The sequence below is a fragment of the Grus americana genome, chromosome 16 (assembly GCF_028858705.1).
Source record: "Grus americana isolate bGruAme1 chromosome 16, bGruAme1.mat, whole genome shotgun sequence".
Taxonomy (NCBI): domain Eukaryota; kingdom Metazoa; phylum Chordata; class Aves; order Gruiformes; family Gruidae; genus Grus; species Grus americana.
The window spans coordinates 10,470,190-10,492,643 of NC_072867.1; the positions used below are offsets into that span (position 1 = coordinate 10,470,190).

The 22,454-nt window shown below is 41.7% G+C and overlaps 1 protein-coding gene across 1 annotated transcript in view; it reads left to right on the forward strand.

Annotated features, from left to right (window-relative positions):
* Positions 1-22,454, forward strand: part of GALNT9 (polypeptide N-acetylgalactosaminyltransferase 9) — a 158,203-nt gene that overhangs the window by 111,347 nt on the left and 24,402 nt on the right. The window lies entirely within an intron of this gene.

The following is a 22,454-nucleotide window of genomic DNA, read 5'->3' on the forward strand; positions in this document are numbered from 1 at the left end:
GGAGAAATGGATGATGGAGCAGGATGTGGACAGGAGGGGAGATGTGCAAGTTTTGTTACCGTGGTATACAACACAGGCTTCTGATACTCAACCAAGACTGAGTATCTCAGGGCCATAAATTGGTTTCTTCCAGTTGTGGTATCCACAGCTGGAGTGAAGAACTGGGGCTGGCATCTTCCAGTTTGTTTTAGATAACAGATCTCATGGACTGACGTTTGCATTTGTCTTTTGAATGTGGTTAGAGGTTAGAGTCGAAGCAGCTTTCTATCCAGAATGAGGTCACTCAGAGGTCCCTACTGGTCATTATAAAAATAAGGGCTTTTTCTTCAAAGCCTGAAGGTGTCAGTTAAATTGAGAAACTGTGAAATGGAGTTAAAATCTATTATCTGTACTGTTGCTCTGACAGTACAGTATCATCCTCTACAATATAACTTCTCTGTAAGAAAAAAATAGTGTAAAATTTCATTTTGAAGCTCATTTTATTTCAGATAAGTTTAGCAATGTGAAGCCTCTCACTAAAAAGCTGAGGACATCGTCTAAACTACTCTAAACGTCCATAAGAAACTGCAGAAAAATACTTCTAGTTTTGTTAGCAATGGGTTTTAGTTGGGGTTTTTTTGGGTTTTTTTTGCATATGCTGAAAACACAGAGGATTAGTGGGTCCAGTTGTGATGACAAATCAGTTGAGAGGAGAGGAGCACCTCTGTAGTACACAAAAGCTGTTCTTGTGGCCTTTAGGCTGGTATGGTTTCATACTAACTTCACTCAAGTGAATGACTTCATTGTAAATTTACAACAGCCAAGCTGAAAGTACAGTTTAGTCTTGTTGCATGAAAGGTATCAGAGGAAAGAAGAGAAGGAAATAGAGGATATAAACTGTATGCCAATGATGCATTGTAGGCACGCTTCCTGCAAAGCATCAAAAGGGAAGCGTTAAGCACTTAGGCAGCTTTAAATGTAGAGAGGCACTGACGATTGAAGCATGGGCACTTTCACAGGCAAGGAAGCCTTTTACCCTCTGTGGCTCTTGAAGTTCTCTTGCAAATATTCCTTATGGTTTTGTGAAGAGAGACAAATTGTTACAGTGCATCAGTCTAGGTGCATAATGGAAAATTTTACTTGCACAAAAGACTCTCGTAATTCACTTATGGCTGGGGTACTTGTGAATTACTGGGCTTTCAGATGTGAGAAATAACACGCATAAGTCATTGCTACTGTTGTGACCCATCCTTTTTTCATTCACGTACACAGTTTTTCTTCCTTACCCTTCTAGCTAAAGCGTATTATAATTATTTGATTAGATCTGTTACAAGCTGCTCTGAGGAGCAGTTCTCCAAACTGAAGTTACGTTTTCAAGAACGCTGATTTCAGCTGGGGGGGTGGCTTATGCTACTCAGTTAAAATGAAATCCAAAAATCGTCTCTCTGCAGAATTTCAGAAGTCAACATCTGAGTGCTCCAAAAAGTTCTTGCAAAATTAACTCCCATTTTCACACATCAGCGCTTTCAGGCTTCAGCTGAACTCAAAAGGTGAGAGACTGTTTCCGTGCTTTTTCCAGCCTCACTGTTCTGAGGAAGAGCAGTCTGTGCCTTCGGGAAGTTCATCCAAACCAAACTTGTCAGTTGGACAGTTACAGGAGCTCTGCTTGCCTTTTTGACTTTCCCTCCTTACCTGCATTAGTACACTTCGGTACGTTACGTCTGGTGTGAAAAGGATTAGTAATTTGTCAGTGATGGACCCATTGCTATGGCTTTGCCAAATCTGGCTGGGCAATCAAATTGTACTGGTTGGTTTTGTGAGGTCTCTGGTGTCCACCCTAGGTGTTGGCACCTACGTGCTCACAGTCATGGAGCTCTTCTCCCTCAAGTGTCTTTGGCTTGATTTTGTTGCCAAGAGGCGCTGCTTAGAAATATGCCACTTTCTTCATTAAGTTTATTAGGTATTAAATTCTTTTATTTGGTATAAAATTGGTTTAGAGCATTACATTCCAGGGTACTGTAGCTCTAAAGATTTCAGTGGCAGTTCATCAGATTCATGGAAAATTAGAGGCAGCAAGACTTCCTAGGTTATCAGAAAAAAAGAAAACCCACCCACACTGTATGTGCTGCCTGAGGTGATGACTGCTAATGAGATAAGTGTGATGTACAGTTCTGTTATGAAAATTGCATAAGTAGGAAAGATAGCAGGTTCTTCAGTAGGTCTTCTCATGGGTGTTTTCAGAAGCACTTTTACTTGTTCAACTTGGAGTTACAAGGAGTTTTTAAACTCCAGTTAACACCGGAGAACCACTACAAGTGAGAAGGAGCGACAGTCTAAGCAGGTTGAGGTATTGGCGGTGAATTGTTAACAAGCCAAAAACTTACAAGGCACTTAAACAGGCATTTAATTTTAGCTGTGTGAGTGGTCCTGCTATAGGCAATGGAATAACACGGAGCGGTATAGTTAGGCAAGCGGTCAAGTGCTTGGCTGGATCTGGAACTACAGGCAATTGCAGATTGCATTTCTGCCCTCAGTAATGCCATTCTGCATCAGCAGCGAAGGCAAGAAGTGATTTCCTGATGATCTTAAAGGATATAAAAGAGACGATTTCTAGTAGCACAGTGTTCTTTATGTCAGCAGACAAAGGCGAAATGCAATCTAATGGTCAAAAATGGAAAGTAGTTTGGAAGTAAGGTCCAAGCTGAGATACAAGGGTACAAGGAATGTCTGAGGGTCTGCTTCTGCGGCGGCTGGGGAGCTGCCTGTGAGCAAGTATTGCTGAGGCTCACAGATGTCCCAGAGGCCGCACTCAGAGCTCCACAGTGCGGGAAGCAAGGGTACCTGGAGGATGCCTTGGGGCTGCCCTCCAGAGACACCGCAGGATTCCTCGGCATCCTGTGCGGTCCCCCTGCCAGGGGCTGGGAGAGGGCTTTGCTCTCCTGTTTTTGGGAGCCACTCACTTCACCTGGCCTCTTCCCAGTAACTGTGCTGCTTTGCTTTTTTTTCGCTTTTTTTTTTTTTTTTTTTACTTGGCATCATATGATGACTGTCCTCAAGGGCTAGCTTAAAAATAAAGTTTCCACTTTCTATTTGAGGAAGACATTTATAGAACATTTGCTTCTGAGGTGTTATCACATAGTGTGCTCAGTTCTGGCCATGGTGCCTATTTAGTAGTAGCTGTTGCTTGCTGCCTACTCTTGAGTTTATTAATATAAAACCATGACTGTACCGCTCTCAAGTGCATTAAGTTTGTTCTGCTTGATAACTTCTGCTTTACTGTACATCCTTAGTGGTTACAAGCAGAGGAAGACGTCGTTCTATTGTGTCTTGGATTACCAGAATGTGATGCACTATGCCTTCAATGTTTTTCCCCTTGTGAAGGAGTTATTAATCTCCATCCATATCTCTTGCTCTGTGGTTATAATAATCATAGCCTGAGAAATTTAAGGAAAGAAATATTGTCTGAAGAAATTCTAATTCTGCATCAAAGGGTTATTGGGCAGGATTGAGCCCAGTCTAGGAAGCTTGCCTGATTAATTTTTAATACATAAAAATTATATGTCATTTATAAAAATTGGAAAAGTAGAATTTGCTGATTGTCAGACTTTCTTTTGAGGCATGGTATTTTGTGGCTCCACAATACTTTGTAAATTTGATATGCAAGGTTAAATCCCCAAACTTCTATCAGGCTTCTTCGATTAAACTGACTAATGGAGGGCCAAGATGCTGACCCAGCAGCTTACACAGATAGCTCTATAATTTCTGATTCAGTTTTTTGGTAAGTTTTAGAAGATGCTTAGCCTCACAACCAAAAAACCTTTTAGTAGAGAATTTGCCACAGTAAGCCAGTAAGCTGTTCAGTATTTAATTATCTTTGTTGTTTAAAGAAACCAATTTATTCTGAAGTCAGAATTTCTCTAGCATTAGCTACCAATTATTAGATTTCATTATGTCTTTTTCAGCTACATTAAAGAGCTAGGATCAGGAATTTCTCCCCATGCAGCTAGTTATCAAACTGTCTCTTGGACTTCTCTCAGAAAATAGCTTGGGCTTCTTAAGTCTCACTGTATGGCATATTTTTGAGATTTAAAAACACGCTCATGCTATTTAGAAGGAACGCTAGTGAAATGCAGTGAATTGTCAGAGGAGAAGTACTTTCTCTTGGTCCGTTTGCACAAACTTTGTTCCAGCTGAAGTTTGAACACTTTGACAAGTGCAAACATGGGACGGATTTCCCTGCAGAATTTTCTAGTGATCTCTGGCTACCACCTTTAGATGCTCCACTCGGTCGTGTCGCCCGTCGGTGCGTATGAATGCAGGTAGACATCGAATGTATATGACATGTTCTCTCAAGGGAGCAGATGGTGCTACCGAGCCCTCCCCAAGGCATTTTGACATGAATCATTGCAGATATTGGGAGAGAGCGTTTAGACATCTTTAAGAATGGTGTCTTTATATTCTCAGAACTTGTATGTATCTGTCAGCACGTGAATTTATTAGCCTGTTTTCTGGGGACCATCAGTAATCACTGACTCTAATCAGGAAGGAGAATCCCAGTTAAACTGCGCTGGGGGGGAAAATTGAGACAGAATTTCTTAATTGGAAGGCAATGATTCATTGCATTTGTCTTATTCCACACAGACTATTTATTTGATTTGGCTTCTCTGAATTTGCCTGGTCTCTCGCTAGACCCCGTTCCTCAGCAGCCCGTCTGTGTGCGGCTCTGGGGACCCCAGGGGCTCCCCGGGGCAGCTCGCGGAGAGGCTGTACGTTCGCTGGAGCCCTGTCCTTGCTCACGCGTCCTGGTTCACCTGGGGCTGCCGGTGTTTCTCAGCTCTTGATTCCTGTCAGAGCACCAGGGAGGATTTCTCTTCAAAATAATAAAGGTGAGAAAAACTAGATTGAACACAAATTTTGAAATATTGAGCAGAACTGATGTTTCCTGACCAGAAATCCTGCAGAGGTCTGCTAATGAGTAAAAACTCTCTGCCTGTTCTGTGCAGAGCCCATAGACTGACCGTAGCCGGTTGTGTTAGGATAATCTGTCAGCTAAGGCACTAGCCCAAAAATTGGAAAACCAGAGTTCATTTCTGTGTCTGCCATAGGTTCAGATGTGACTTAGAATAAGACATGTTATTTCCCTATATTCAAGTTTTGTTCTATGGCAGATGGGAGGAAATATTTCCTTCTGTCCATGTCCATCTTTCAGAGGATCTCTAAAATGCTCCTGGTATTTTAATATGTGCATGTGTAGCATCTGGATGTGATTGAAACTTCCGTAACTGCTGTCACATTAACAGCCGCGGTACTCCTCATTTAAGAAACTGAACTTCACCCTTTAACAGGTCCATGCCAACATAAATTACAGTCAGGCGTTTTGTTTCCAGCAAAGGTAGGTAAAAAATATATTGCCTCCTCTTTGTCTTCATCCTGAAGCAGAGACTACCATTCCCTTAAACCTCAGCTGCGTATGTAGTCTTCCCAAATCTGTCAAAATTATACGGAGTTTCAGCTCCTATTAAGTGTTTAAACTAGACTATATAATTTTGAATTATGATCTACCCATACTACAGGGCATTTGCCTGACCAGCTCAAGCAGTGGTATTCTTTTGGGGATGGGGGAATATGGAGGGCAGAGGGAATGAACCAGGACTGGCACAAACACCTCTGGGATAAGGTCTTCACCTGGCCCAGCCGAGAGAAACCACGTAGCCTGCAGTTTAGTCTCATCAATGGGACACAAGCAGCCACAAAGCCCTTTCTCCTGCAGTGTTACAGGGTACTGGAACAATTTTTTTTAAACAGAGCATCCTTCCTGTAATAATGGAATTGCTCAGCATAGCTCAGAGCAGAGGCTGTGACCAGAGCTGGTTGGCAGAAGGTGGCAAGTGACAGGAGAAATGGGGAAAAGAAATAGTTGTTGCCATCACCTGACAAAGCAGATGATAAGGCTGGAATTCCTCTGAAAACGCGAGTGGTAGAAGCAGCAGAGCATGTAAACATTGACACAGGGCAACAAGGCAGGGTTCCGATACAGTGGACACTGTAGTTAAGAGCTAGTGAAGAAATCCCTGGGGGCCTTGTCTGTGGTTATTGCTTTTGTCTTATTTCATCTCTGTCGAGGTATTACGCTGCTTGTGACAGCCTGGCTCTGAGAGAAGATGGAAAGAGATTATTTAGAGACAACGGGACAGACAAGTGGATTGTATTCTGTGTTACTCACAGCAAAGATGCTCCAGGGCAAAATTAAATGAACTGAAAGTCCAGAAAAGTGCCTTCAGAAAAATGATGTAGAGCTATATTTTTTTCAAATTTTCTTATAGATAAGAAGCAAAGCAATGCAGCCCCTGTAATTGTTTTCTTATCCATCCCATTTTATCAGAAAAGGGGTTTTTTGTTTGTTTGTTTTAAACAAAGAATTGTATTTAGGTTGAAAAAGAAAAGTGAGAAAGACTCTTGATTATTTCTTTGGCAGCCCAAAATGTTTACAACAAAGGCTCCACAAATAAATAGTTAGATAAAACCTGGAGCTCAGTAAATGAAGAGCACTTGTGACCCAGCAGAGATAAAACACATCAGCCATGTGATGAAAGAATTACTTAATCCTGTGGCACTGTCCCTTTCAGTTCTTGGGAATTCAGACTTTAATGAAGCAAAGTAGTATTTAATGACTACTACCATTCTCCAGAAATAAAAATTGGTGGAATAACAGAGGGATTGTTTTTATTTATTTATTTTAGCCAAGCTGTAGTTGAAGTGTATCTTTTGGAGTAAAACTGTAACGCCTGTCTGGGAACATAAAATGCCATAGGTCATTAAGTAAACTGTATTTTTTCTAATGCAATACTTTTCTGGTCACATCTGACATCCTTTTGAGGTCAGTTTTGTGCTGATACCTGTATTTCATGACTGTGCTATATTCAGCTGGCTCTGACTTGCTCTGTAAGACACGAGTCAGGCGGTGCCGTGTTTGTGAGTGCACATTTGCACTGTCATCACTTTCAACATCTAGCCGTATGTGAAATGCCGAGGGGCCAAAAGCTGTGGTGGGCCAGGGAAGGATAAATAAGGGCAGGACTGAGGGGGAGGGACGAGCACGCTGTATGAGCAAGTCGTCGAAGTGTTCTCTGAAATCCTCATCTAGCATACCCCTTCCGTGCGAAGAAGCTCACGAAGACAATGAGTTTAAGAACAGACTCATCGAGAGGTGGCAGGAAAAACAACCATTTTCATTTCCTAGCTGATGAAATCAGAAGACTGTTCTCCCTGCTCACAGTGGGTGTCTGCACATCGCTCTCAGGTGTCAGGATGAAAGTCCTTGCATAAGCGCAAGGAAGGATGATAGCAAACATTTCCAACCACTGCTGAGCTGTGTCTTAGAGTTGTCTCCACGGACAGGGACGGAGCGGCTGCTGATTCCCAGTGTGACAGGTGTCACCACGCGGGTCGGCATGAGGCTGGCTGACACAGGGAAGCAGAACAAGACATGAATTTAGGTGAAATTCTGTTAGCTGTAGATTACCTTTCTCTTTGGCTTAGCACGACGTGGTAAATCCTAGGTGGACAACATAGACTTGGCTCAAAGTACGGGCTTTCTTCTACATACTTTGTTTTCAAGACCGTCTCTAATTAAATGAAAAATCTGCTCGCAGCAGAAATTTGGTGTTTAGGTTCCCAGCCTACCAGTGAAGAATTATGATGAATTACTTAAGGAAGCCATAACAAGGCAAAAGATAAATGTCAGTATTTTCTTTGTAATCAACTAATGATCTTAGTCTATAATGGGACAGTAATTTTCCAAACTATTTTTTTGAAAAAAGAATACAGATTTGGCAAAAAAAAAAACCCAAAACTGAATTCACCTGTTGAGAAAGGAGAATCCATTAATTTTTTTAAATTACATTCTCAAAAAAGGATATTTTCAGATGTTGTTGAAACAAAATATTTTGCTTGATCTGAAATGAACTTTCTTTCCATATTTTGAGTTGTCAAACACCTTGAAATGCCAAGCACATTTTTGGTTCAATTTGAAACCATATCTGTATACATATATATTTAACTTCTAGAAATCTCTTGCAAACAAAGAACATCCTTATTTGCTCAGCACTTTAATAATACAGGACACTATCTTCCCAATAAGCTGAAGCTAATATTTACAGTGTTCAATTGTGAGGACACTTTTAGCTCTTGGGAAAAATACTACCAAATGTGTATCTGTATTTTCACATTCTCATCCTAGATGGAATGTGTCCTATCCAGTTTAAGGAATAAAAACATGCCTAGCAAACTCTTCTATATGTCACCATCAATACCTTTCTGTTGGTTTCATTATACAACAGAACAACAAAAAAAAATTCTCCAAATGAAAGAATTTGTCAACTAAAGCAAGCCTTAGTCTAAATCTTTGTAACTGGGAATAACTGGTCCTGAAGAAATGAAAAGAGCCAGTACAAGACTGTGTCTGGTGATACACCTCACTTCAAATTTCCCTGGAGAGGCAACAAATCTCGAAATGTGACAGCCTACTTTGCAGTCCTAGGATTTGGAGATTCTTTAGGGAGTTGTCCATCAAAATCGCAAACAGCCTTTTTCTTTTGTGTTTTACTCCAATTGCATCCCTTTACCAGCTCCTTAGGTGAGGTACTAAGCAACCTGTCCATGTAAAATAGCTTAGTTTGTCAGTCACGTCACAGCCTGTGATTAATGTTGTTATCTGTCCATTAATAGTAGCAATAAAGCATTCAAGCAGAGCGAATGACTAGAACGTAATAGCACTTTCTTCTGTTAAAGTTCCTCTTCTCTGCCTCTGTGTCTTTCCTCTAAGGTATCCAAAAATTGTTCCCAATGTGAACTGTGCTTTACTCAGACAGGTGAAGTCACTGTGTGTTGTAACAGACTCACCAGGGGATTTTTGCATTTTACGAGTTCTTCTTGCAACTCGGGTAGCTGCTGAGGGTGGCCGTGCCTGGGCAAAAGGGCAGGGTAACTTCAGAGACTTGTTTTGGTGTTGGACTCAGTCTAGATCAGTTCTGACTTTCTCCTTACCAGGTAGCTTATTCCAGTTGTTTATGGGGAACTCTCCTCCTCCAGCACCTTCCTGTAGCACTGGTTGTGTTTTCCCAGGGAGGAGAATCTTAATCGCGGGTTTGTCGTGTGAAATAAATAAGCATTCCCAGTGAAAGTCACGGGCACGCACATCTGCATCGTATGTTTATTAAGGATTTGGCACTTACTGTATAAAACAAGATGTCATCTGAATTCAATAATCGTGTTGGTTTTGTGAGCAGGTGCTTATTCCCACCAGATGACCGTGTCCAGTATAAGCAGGTGATAATTTTTTTTTTCCCCCAATATGAATTGCCTGTTTAGGTTGCTGATCTGATTTAGAATGAGTGTGTGGGAAAGGATGTCTGGAATTACTATAATGATTTGTTAGTATTTCTGCTAGCGAGCTATTTCTTTTTCTTATTGATTACCTCTGTTTTATTAATTATCCTCCTAGAGATCAGTTTTCAGTATAAATTCTATCTCCAGCTTGAGTTCTGCTAATCAGAGAATGCTTTAATTTAGCGTCACTAGACTGGCTGGTTTCTGTACTTATGAGAGATGGGTTCACACTATTCCTTACAGCAGTATTATCTCTGCCGTACGCGTAAAGCACTAAGACTTAGTGAGATTTATAGAACTATTGAGAATGAGCTATCAGGTATATCTCCTGGATGATAATACTCATCGTTCTGTGTTCGTACAACCGCTCCCTTGGGAAGGTCACAGAGGAGGAACAAGACAGAATTAATGCTTTGAAAAACAAGAGTGCACCCCACACCATCAATACCTCTGCAGGTCACAGCTGCCAAACGTGAATTTCAAGAGTGCTCCCGAGAGATGGAAACTGTGACAGCTCCCCGAGTGCTGAACATCCAGCGCCAGAACCCAGTGAGCTGTTTCTGCTCAGTTCTGCCATTTTTTCCAGCTACACTTGTCTCGCTTTCTTTCCTTTTCCCCGTCGGCACCGCCCCGGAGGCGGTTATGTAGCAAGGCTGTGGAAAACTCACGCTTCTCGTCCACGTAGCATCCTTAGAGGTCCTGGTGAAAGAACATCTCTGCTGGTAAGGCTTCTCCACTGCCTAAATGCGTCAGGTGCCAGCGCTTGAACAAATCGAATCTTCTGTACACCAGCCAACTGCCAAACACGCCTCGTCTATGGGAGCTTTATAACGGGACCTCTGAGCTCTGTGACTGTCCGCGGCATTGCTTGGTACCCCTGATACTGAGTCCTTGTGACTTCTCGTAGCCATGTTCAAAGCTGAATTCAAGCTGAGACACCAGATGTCTTCATGGTCTAAAATGTTAGTAATTAATCTGAGTTTGTAGTGTTTCTGCATTATAAGAAGCTTTTACTTTAATAGCCCTTTTTTTTTTTTTTTTTGAAAGTGTTATTCTAAGTAGATCAGCATGCTAAAATTTGCATTGTAAAAGATTGTTTTGGAACAAAGGAGGATCTAATGAGCATATAGTAAATCCCTTGGCTCTGCAGCAGAGTCACAATAAGCATAATAGCTCTTGCTGAATGAATCCCTTGCAGTCTAAAAGCTTTTTTCTTTAAAATCAAATGGCAACCCTGCAGGATTTAGTGCAGACAATATGCAAAGATCATTTAAGGAGCTGTTGTGGAAAGAGAAAACAAATGAGGACGACTCCACTTAGGGTCCTTTGAAAAGACCCTTTGTGATCACTTCATTAGACAGTCTGTTTCAATATTTTCTTATTCAAGGATGACTTTATTCTAATGGAAGCATCAGTAAATTCCACTCTTTATTCTTCCTCCCTGTGGTCTCTCCTAAAATGCCAGGAAGCATTTTATCATTTTTCAGCCTTCTTACTGAAGGTTGAACACACAGTAAGTATTTCTTTAGAAAAAGACTAAAAGCGTGAACTAATGGTATTACACAAGAAAGCTGAGAACTCACTTTGGGAGAAAAAGAACCAAAAGAGAGTTGAAGAACTTTTGCCTTTTACTTTCATCCTGGCTCAGCTTAGGTAACAGTTGAAGGGAGACGCTGTCAGAGGTTCTGCCTAGTGTTAGGCTAATGCGTTTGCCTGCCTGTTAGAAAAGGTGCCTTTGAGTCACACGCTTGCTGTCTGCCCTTTCTGCAAAGTTAGAAGTAGTTTATCTCCCAGACATACTAGAATAGGCACCCTAAATAGCATGAAAACCATTTAATTTGCCATTTTGAAGAATGAAACTACTAATGGGCCAAAGGCATATAATGACTAAGTGCCAGTTACTATTTTTAGGTTAGACTTTCCAATAGGAAGTCAAAGGTTTAGAAAGCCATGCTACAAGTAGCAGCATGGTTAATAGATTAAATGCCGCTCAGTTTGTTCAGAAAATGATCAAGTAGCGGAGTGATTGAGGAATATATTGACATATATTAGCGTAAATTGAGACAGCAATGACAAGCGTGGTCAATGCAGTTATTTTATAAGTGATGTTTTTTAGAAAGTGACCCAGTTCTGTTCTCTGTGAGTTAGTTTTATACTCTTCAAGAGACTTTTATGCAAGTGTCGTGTGAACGCCTACACGTGTCAAGCAAGGCATCCCTACTCTGACCTTCAGTATTCTTGCTAATCTTCTCCTGGCATCTGACAGCGTGCTTCAACCTGCTGCTATGCGCAGCTGGTCCAGACTTGAGCCTCTTTTAAGTAGTGTCCAAGCGAGCACTGGACTATTGGAGTTAGTACGCTGGTTCTTCTGAATTGACTACTCAGCATTATTTCGTGGTTTGGTGCAGGTTAGTGAAGCTCAGAGTCTGGCAAAACAGGTATTTTCCTAAGAACTTAAATGCTGCAGGAGCTCAGCTGCAGATTTTCTAATGTAAGCTTAATGTATATATGTCTTTATCCCTTGCTGAGACCTGAATTTAGAGGGAGATTTTCTCTGTGGTCTTTTGGGATAAGTGAGAAGAAACAACCTAAAACAATCACATGAACAAGAAGTGAGGGACAAGGATGACAGGCTGGTCTTTAATGCCGTTTTGTGTAACCCATGTGGTTTGTATTTTTCCAAGGCCAATTTGTTGAATTTTAACAGTTACAGTACAAACAGTGTCTGTGCTGACAGATTTGCAGAAATGACTGACAGTGGTTCTATTGATTTGGGGAAAAGTTGAGTAAATTTGTAAGAAGGCAGAAAATTATTCTCATCAGATGCGTTCTTAAAGAATATGTTATGAGGAGCATCTGCCTGGGACAATTACCAAACTAAATTAGAGATTCCAAATTGCATTTACTTTATGCAAGGAAAAATGATTGGGGCTTGCAAAAACCAACATATCTGGTATTAGACCAGGAGAAGATATCTGCAGCCTCTTTCAGACTTGAGGAGAATTCAGAGGAAGTAGAGGCATTATCTCTAGTCTATGAAGTTTAAGGGTATGCCTCAAAGCAATCTCTTTTCTGTGCCTGTCATTTACATGACAGGAGTTGTTAACATCTCCTGGAGTGTTCTGAGGTGACAACATTCATTCATTTGCTAAGAAAAACAAGGTTTTTGAAAATGAAAAACTTGCCCTTAGATAAGGTGTCCTTCCTCCCTATTCCCATTCCTCAGTGCTTCCTCTCCTGTCAAACCCTGATGCCATCCCTAAGCAATGATGCCAGTGAGGTGGAGGGTAGATAAACAGTGCTTATCTGCACGTAAGGTCAGCAATACAGAACGTACCAATGTTGCTGGACACCACGCCTGTGACATTTCCTGCTTCGCTATACCAGTTAAGCTGCCATCTCCCAAAATTCTGGGAGCTGCTGTCCCCTTCATGGTACACTGCTGCAGCTGGATCCATCAGGATCAGCGAAGTCGCTGGAAAATTCCCGCTGGCACCCCTCTCTGGCAGCTACCCCGGAGCAGGTGGGCATCCAGGGGACCTGTGCTGGCAGCAGTAGATGTCAGGATCGCCAGCAGCAGCCATGTGAATCCTAGGAGCTCAGGTCTGGGATTGAGGAGCAGGCTCCAGACCCCAGTGATGGAAGTCTGGTATCTGCATAAGCTCTCCTAACACTTGTTTGAGTACAAACCTGGATGCATTTTGCCATCGTTTCGGCCTCGTGCTTAACTCCTGCTCTTCTCTGCTTGGCTGTGAAGCCTTCTCACCAGCTCCTCAGGGAACAGTCCTGTCAGAGCAGCTGTTCTTTGACCAGTATCACTGCAGTTATAGATGAACTTTCCTAGCGGCAAACAAGAATTGCTGAACCACCTTGGTTTGGGGTGATATTTTAGTCTTTGCCATACCAGTTAAAGCAGATTTGAAATCTGTTTTTTTTTTTTTTTTTGCCATTTCCATCCTCCCCCCACCAAGACATTTCAGAGAGTCAGGAATTTTCCTTGCAGAAGGGAATTCTACTTCACACAAAATCCTCAGCTTCTTCCCTAGACATGCTTTTTACAAAGGTGCAATATTATTTGTAAAAATTGTGCCAAATATGAGTGTATGGAGATCGGATTAGTGGTTAAAGTATATGGGACATTTTTAATATAATTTTAAATTGTATCTTCTCCCTCCCATAGCAGCTAGTCTATTAATTTGTCAGACTCAGTTCTTTACACACAAAGTTTATCTTTACAGCAAGATAGCAGTTGCTGAGTGCGAGTTTCTCTAGAACATGTTTCAATTTCTTCATGCTTATCTATTTTCTTCTGTAAGAGGGTTAACCGAAGGGTTTTATCTTCTCGCTATTGTCACATCTGAGATCTTGGCTGGTTTGAGGTTCTGTGTAACCTCTAAGAAATCTGTGAAGCACAACCTCTAAATATGCTACTGAAAGCCACCAGAGAAATTTAAAAAACGTGCATCAGTTGAGTGTCTCATTGCAAGAACATTACAGCCCCATTGCCTTTTTTCTCTGAAAGCAATTCATCTGTGAATATTAGAAAACCCTGAGGGAACAAAACTAAGACGTCAAACCCCAATAAAGTCTAACAAATTTTAAAGGCTAATCAAGTATCTTTGAAAGAAATTTTGTACTTTCCTACAAAGAAAAAGTGCCATTTTCAATCTGCCGTGAAACCTCACATTAGATGACTACAAGAGGATCTAACACACCCTTGAAATATCTCCTAATAGTTTTGGGAAAAGCAGCTAGCTTCCAAGTATTCATCACTGGGACAACTGAAATAATAATAATAAAGAGAGGTAATACTAGTGCCAAACATATACTAATGACTTGTATGACTTGTATGTGTCTGGTCTGTCCTCCATATCTGTGTTCTGGCTTCAGATTAAGCTCGTGTTGCATGAGGCAAGAAAAAACCACGAGGAGAACCCCAGGTGGAATTCAACCCTCCAAAATCAACAGTCCACGAATGCTGCTGCATGTTCCCAGCCTTTCAGGGCAGCAAGAGCAGGGGGGGGCTAGGTGTTTACACATCTATATGAATAAGACTATCATAGTGACTGAATTAGCTTTTATGTGTGAGGTTTTGTCACATCCCCTATATATGCTATTAGCAGATTATCTATAAACTGGCGTTAGCAGGACTTGAAACCAAAAAGGCAGGGATTGTAATAGAGGCAATGTCATGATCAGTCCAGCGAGGACCCTTTTGGGTCCTGCAATTTGCAAGTATCAGTCAGAAGTTTATCCTGAAATATTTGACAAAACATGTAATCTGTGGATCTTGATGCAATTTCTTCCTTTTTTTCAATTCTTTTTTTTTGGCAGCTAAAAGTCTCTCTGATGTAAGCTGTTTTGTCCCACCATGAAAGATTTTTGCTCTGTAAGTGCACCATTAAATAGCACAGACTATTTTGAGAACCGAGAGTTGGGACTTTTTTAAACCATAATTATGACTGTCTTTAAAGATGATGATAAAAATGTAGCTGATGAACAAAATGAGACCATGTGATTAATTTGTCCATATGACGTGTTTGATTATGACAGCTCCCTAGTTTGTAACAGCTTCCTATGTGAAATGAAAAACAGCACTTTAGCACATCTGATTAAATATCACTCTCTAGTCAGCACTGAGAATACGTGGAAGAAAGAGTATCCATGAAACCCCATTAGAAAAAAGGAAAATGTCAGGCTATAAATTACGTTGAAAAATCAATTTTCAGTGAACTATGTAAATTGTCAATATCAGAGATGCAAGAACCATAAGTGTGCTATACTAGTGCTAATTTTTTGTTTCTAGCGTGGGCACTAGAAGAGTTGCCACATCCATTCAAGGACTGGAGGATAACTAGGGAGCTCCTGTGTTTCAGATGGAAAAAGATCTTATTGTCACGGTTCAAAGTTACTTTGCAGAATCCCTTCTGATTTAGACCTTGTTGGTCTGACTGGAAAGAGAGGCTGAAACTACAGCCATCGCCTTCCTACGCGTGTTTGTAATGTTAAGGGTTATCTTTGTTTGACTTCATCAGAGTAGGAGTTTCCCCGTAACTTTGCTGTGCACATGGATTTTATTTTACACGGTGGTGTTAAAGGAGCTGAGAAGGGCCCAGCGGTACCTGCTGCTGTGAATTTACTACCTGGGCTGTGCATCCTCCTGCCCTTTGGGTATTGCAACTTTTGCCAGAAAGTACTGTGACTATTTTCACCTTGAGGAACCACAATTAATCACTCCGTCAGATCCCCTCGCTGGGATGGTCTGTCGCAGTGATTTAAGGCATCTTTATCTCCAGGCCACGTGCGCTCTGAGAAGGGCTGTGAGCCCACCAGCCTCCTTAAAGCTTGATGGACAGGTTTTTGAGGATTTTCCTGCCGATAAATTAAAACAAAAATATTTCTGTGGAAAAGGCTAGGCTTTAGCAAAATTTCTAAATGAGAACAAACAACTTTTTTTAATGTTGTCAAAAGATTGCGTTTTGCTATTTTTGCAGCGAAGGTTTGGTTTTTCAGTTTAAACTGACATTTCAGATTGAACTGTGCTTATATTAAAAAAAGCTTTTAACACCAAACAGATCTTCTGTAAGTCATCAGTGGTTCAGTTTAAGAAAAACATTTTGGGGTAGTTTTTTGGGGGGAAGGAAGACAGGGGTGACAAAGAGCCTGTGTTTCAACTAGTGAAAACATTTAAGATTTATGTTATTCTTGACAATTTAGGTCAGCAAAAATTCTGAAATGTGGAAATTCTTTCATGATAGGAAAATCCTTTCCAGTCCTGCCGTAGGGGTGTGTGTGGGTAGTCTAGAAGACATCTGGTTTTGGTAGGCTTTGCTTTGAAAATTGAAGAAAACCTGAGATCTCTGACTTTTAAGAATTCCCACACTGGGATATCATAAAACAGGGATATCTGAGCTGCTTTGAAAACTCCTCCATCTCTTCTGTTGGCTTCATACAGAAAAGAAAGTCTGAAATCTGAAAGGCTACTTCTATGAAGTGCTGCTCACGTGGAGTTCAGAACTGTTTCTATAAAACATCAGAGTCCGGTTCTAGCTTAAGGTTTTTGTTTCAGGATGTGCTGAGCATCCACCTCCGGAGTGCTGCCTCTGGCAGAAGCCATCGCAGAAACGTCAGTCACGTGCTTTGCTGGGCACGTTACAAAGGAGCGGACCCTGCTGCCGAGCCGATTCTTTCAATTTTCTTACTACTGGAAGATGTGGGCAGTGATTGTTCCTTTCAGCAAAGGACCACTGAAATGTCCACAAGTTCTTGGAACCAGATAAAGCGCAAAGCTGCCACAACACAAATGCAAGTCGTACAGTAATAGTCCCTTCTGGTACCATCTCCAGAGAGCTTGCTAACTATGAAAAATCAGCTCAGAGTCTCAGATTATTGCACATTTCATTAATTGCTTGATTTTCTATATTGCTGGAGAGCAGGACTAATCCCAGCTCTCTTTTGGAAAAACGAGCCAATGTTTACTCAGCTAGTGTTAAAGGAGGTGGAGGCCAGCGGGTTGCAAATGCCTGGTTCACTGTGGGCTGGAGTTGCTTTGGCGTCTGTAACCTCGCGGTGTTCAGACTGATGGGCAGAACCGGAGTGTCCATTAAAAGGGGCTGTGAAATTGGTAGCAAAGGGTAATTGCTTGGAAGCAAATCCCCCCCCACGCTGAAGTCTCCGTTCTACTGTTACATCGTCTTGGGTACATCATCTCTCCAGCTGCTTGAATCAAAGGTGTATCTGATGGAAAAAATACTTGCAACAGAGAGTCTGAAGCTTTTATTTTTCAATCTCGCTGAGCACCGAGGTGTTTAAACTGCAAAATTCACAGCAGGATACAAACTTCTTAAGGATCATGATCTTTCTTTCCAGTCTCAGTTTTCCAGGTTATGAGAGTTAACTGTCTCCTGAGTTGTGCCTTCAAACCAATGCCATTTTTATTTGTACCTACTGATTTTGCTTTTACTGAGATAATTTGTACCAAATTAAATAACCATGTACGGTCGGCTTGGCGTACGAAATAATGTCATACATAAACTTGTGAAGCTATATGCTTGTGGTTTTTGACTGAAACAATGAATAATCTCCAGTATTAGTTACTTGTAGCCTGCAGGCACCCCTCTCTCCTGACACTCCTAAAAGCATGCGTAAGAATGGCCACAAAATATCGGAATTTTATCGCCGTTTTTTGGCACGAATCATTTCACTCGTTAAGTCAGTAAACATGTATTTTCAAACAACGGAACAGCTGAAGGTAACGTGGGGTGCCTTTCAGTTTACAGAGCAGTAGGTCCATGGAGAGTGAAGAGCCCTCCCCGCAATCAGTGCGAGCACCCCGGGAGCTGCAGGTGCCCTGCTGCACGTGGCTCGCCTGAGTAGCAAATCCCATCACGGTTTGGAGCTCTGACATTCACTCAGCGGGGCATGACGCTATTGGAAATAGGTCTCACCTGCAGAGCTGGAGGCCACGTCAGCAATGTTCTGTATATATATTGCCAGAACTTAGGAACCGATTAGCCCGGCAGTCCAGCCAGCTCTACATCCTGCTTCAGGGGTGACCAGGCTTCTTGTTTGACCTTTTTGGTTGATGGAATTTTACGTTTTACTTCGCCTCACCTCCCTTCCTCATTCCCAAAATACCTAAATTTTGGTTAAAAGTGTTGGTTTCTTTTTTGTTTCCTCTTTTTTTGTATGTTTCCTCTTTTTTGTTGTTGTTTGAAACTGTACTTCCTATTTAGGACACTAATAATTTAATTTAAAAAATGACAGTTGTTTTTTGAGACTTTTTCTGGATTTTTTTTTCTTGGGAAACCACGATTTTTTAAAAATCCTATTAAAAGTGATAGTTTGGACCTTCAGCAACAAATACTTGTGGGAAAACGTACTTCCTCAGAAATTTTCTTCTTGTTTGGCAAGAGTTAAAGCATAGCCTTTTATTAGCCTTTTAAAATCATGTACCCAACCTGCATTCAGAGAACGTTGCTGATGCACAGTTTAGGTCATGGTAGACAAGACATTGTCTCAACTTGGTTTTTCTTTGATGCACAGAATACGATGTCCGATTGACTACTGTATAATTAATGGTAAACACTTTTCTGTAGGACAGCCATATCTCAGGTGTACAGGAATAGCTAATAATTAGTGCCAGTAAATCATTGTAGCACAAACCACGAACGTTATCATTCAGTTTGTAATTTACCCCTGATGTGGGTACTTGTTCTTCTTAATACTTAATATGTCTGTTTATAGAAAAGTTGATTGAGATAATTAGCAGTAAAAATGCTAAGGTAACACAGCTATGGTAACATTTATATTGCTATCAATTTTGTTTATAGCAGCCTAAAGAGCAATACTGAAATTAGAAATTAACTACAATTAGCAAATAAATTGAGTGTCTCTTGGAATTACTTGATCATGTCTTAAAACGTTGCGCAGTGTGACGCTCGTGGAGGCAAAGCCGAGTCCCTGGGCTGTAGCAGCTGCACTGAGTCGAGGAGCACGCAAAGCAGAAGCCTGTTAGCTTCTCCGCTGTTGCTGCTTATCAGCTGGAGCCACTTCTGTGCCCAGCCCAGGGCATCTTTTGGGTCTGTATCCACCTCATCTTCCGTGGTAACCCTCTGCTGTTGCCCCACAACGCAGGTGTGATGAGTGCACGCTGTGATGCCAGACACAAAGTTTACTGTGGGGGATTTGCCTCTTTTTTGGGGAAGAGAAGGCCAAGTGCGCTTTTCAGTGATGTGCAACCTTGTCGGAGCAGCTCAGAGAGACCGTTCAACTTCAACGTTCTCAGTAAATGAACCTTGAAACACACATTTAACGTTGGCAACTCAGTGTGAGAGGAATAACTTGAGTTGGAAATGTGGTGTTATCCCAAAAGATGACTCTTAGATATGGAAGTTGGTTTCATCTGCCTGAAAAGTGTCAGTTTGGAGGGACTTGGGCATCCTTTTATGCTCACAGGTAGAAATAATTTACTTTCCATAGTAAAGCACTTTAAGAACTCTGCTTGATAAATACTATACAGATGCACGTAATTATTTTTCTGACGTAATTTCATAGTTAGATGTGGAAAGAAATAGGTTGTTTACTACTGTTAAAATGGGTGATTATATACAGTTTTGAGGATGAAAAGAGGAGGAGAATCAACCAGTTTCAGAGGCAACCACTGACTTGCCCCACTTTCTCATCTGTTTCATGCAGTAAAACGTCCCTTGTTCTTTTATCCTTTGTTGTATTTCAGAGACTTCTTGTAGTTAGAAGCAGACAGGCAATGATTTTCTGAATCATGCGTGTCTTTCAATTCTGTGTGCAGCGGGGAGAAGGTGCTGCTAACCCTCCCCATCCTCTGGATTCAGACACAAGCCTTGAGTTTTCATCTAAATCTCACATGACTGCTCTTAACTACTGGGATCCTGTCCAGTTTTGGGTGCACATACTTGGCTGTACTACTGAAAGTCTTTCATTTTGTGTAAGTTTAATCATTGGGCTGGAAAGGGAGAGGACAAGAGCTTCACTCTGTACTTAGCAGTGTGAGAGGGTGTGGGGATACAGAGTCGTGTCCGTGCTCCGTTGAACAGCAACTAATCCTCATGAAGTGAAACAGCAGACCTTGTCTGACCTAAAAAAGAAATAGTTGAGCAGCTGTGGCATTTATCTGGGATACGGAGAAATGGTGGCGCGATGATGTACGCCTGGTGATGCACAACTATCTAACTGCCTCCTCGCCCCGTATGCTGTACATCCAGTTCTCTTTCTCTGGGATTGGGAATCCCATCCTTATCCTGGGAAACATCCCCCAATGGTGTTAAAAGTTATGTATTCCCAGAAAAAAGAAGTCATCTGGGGTAAATTAGCAATTTCATAGGAAGTAAAATTTCCTTGAATATTTCCTGGCTGTTTCCTTCCTTCCCCCTCTTCAGCAGACTTTGTCTCTTTAACGAGCAAAATGGGGCTGAGAGGTAGGGGAAAGAATCCTAGAATCCTCAACTGGTTTGGGTTGGAAGGGACCTCAAAGCCCATCTAGTTCCAACCCCCCTGCCATGGGCAGGGACACCCTCCACTAGACCAGGTTGCCCAAAGCCCCATCCAACCTGGCCTTGAACACTGCCAGGGATGGGGCATCCACAGCTCCTCTGGGCAACCTGTGCCAGGGCCTCACCACTCCAACAGTGAAGAATGTTTTTCCTTATATCTAATCTGCGTGACTGAATGTAAATGTAAAGTAATGCAGACGACTGCAGATGGGGCGGTCACGCCACAGTGCAAATTCACGCTGACTGCTGAGCACCGATGATCCTGGCTGACAGGGTGAGCAGTATCTGGCCTGAGGCTGCTGCTGCCTTTTTTTGTTGTGTTTTCTTCAAAGGCAGGTGTCTGAGTTCCCTGTGGATTTCATCTGGGGAGAATTTATCGCTGATAAATAACTGTTTGTGTTGAATTTACAGATGAGCTAAACTGTTTCCTTTAATGTTGCCGTTTAGTACCTTTTTCTTTTCAGGTTTGCATGAGCACTGGTATTTGAAGGAAATAAATCTGTCGCTCAGATAATGTATTTGCCCTTGGTACCAAAATATATAAATAAAAATTACAAGGTCATTAGCCATATCAAGAGAAAGAAAAATGTGCCGTGCATTAAATAGCTGACTTCCAGGGTGGGTTGGGCAAATAGCAGTATGCTAAAGTGTACTGCTCGTTTCCCCTTCTGATCATGAAAATCAATTAATTCCTTTCTGGTTTTTTGTAGCACTTTCCCTTTGCAGTGGAAATCCTCAGCATATGTCAGTCCAAATTTATGAGCAGTGTGTTTTTCAGTGTATTTCATTTTATCAAATGCAAATTCTAGTGGCCAGTGATTTACTACAGAACTGCGTGGAAGGCAGCAAATAAATATTGCCTAACAAAGTATTTTAAAAAAAAAAAAAAGCCAAACTGGAGAGGATTTTATCTGCCACTTCCAAGCAATTTCTCTTTGTCCCTGAGAAGGCAGGTTAGGTGGAGAACTGCCCCAGTACTGTTCTGGAGCACGTCTGGTCCAGAAATGAGCCCTTATGCTCAGTAAAAGGCAGCCTTGGAAGCAATGGATTATTGCTTATAGTTTAATATCTCTTATTTCAGCTAGGCTACAGTACTAAGCTCAGACCTGAGGGAACTGAAATGCATAAGCTTTGCTCACCCTGCATCATTGCTAATCTCGCTGATTCAAAGAGACAAGTCCTCTTTGTTTCCCGCCACGGAGTTCAGACAGTAAATAATCAACAGGAAAAAACGGCCCGGTGCGGGTACGGTGGTGTCTGGGAAGGCTGGGTGATACCGTCCCCACTCGGTCCCTTTTATCCATCTTCATCAACTCAGGGGTAGAGAGATAAGCGGTCATTTATTGGTTCTTATGTCCCCAGGCTGCAGGTGAGGGCATACAGAATAGTTGCACCAGAGGTTTCTCCTTTCCTCTCTGCCTGGCAGGTGCACTGGGTGAGGAACGCATTTGCTGTGCTCACATCCACTCCCAAGTGTGGCAGTAACCTCTGTTGCTAAATAGACCCACGTTTTGGTTAATGACCAGATTCACCAAGCATCCTGTGCTAAGACTTTTGTCTTATGCTCAGCTCAAATTTCCATGGTACGTTCTGTACCAGGTAAGTGAGCGCGTGTTTCTTACTGAAGGTAGGGCGAAGCATGGTTGTGAAGGGCAATCAGTGAAGCCTGCAGGGGCTAGATTAGAAAAAGAAAAGAATAATTAACTGACTCACAATCAAAGTCTCAGTTTCCATAATAAGAAAATAAGCGTGTTTCCATGCTTTTTATTCTGTTGGTATTGTGCATGTGGGTAATTTGTTTCCTTTTCTTTCCCAAAGGTAATGTTCAAATCCCAGCACAAAGGGCTCTGGCGTGGAATAGGGCATCTGAGATGCTTAGGTATACTAAATGTGTATCGGATTTTTCTGGCAGTCACATTTCAGCTATTAAAAGTTTGTTAGTTGATTTGGAGAGCTGATAACAGGAACCCACACCTGTACAGCTCCAAACACAGGCAGTTGATACAACTGATTTTTGCTGAAGTTTCAGTAACGAGCACTAGGTTAAAGTAGTCCCTA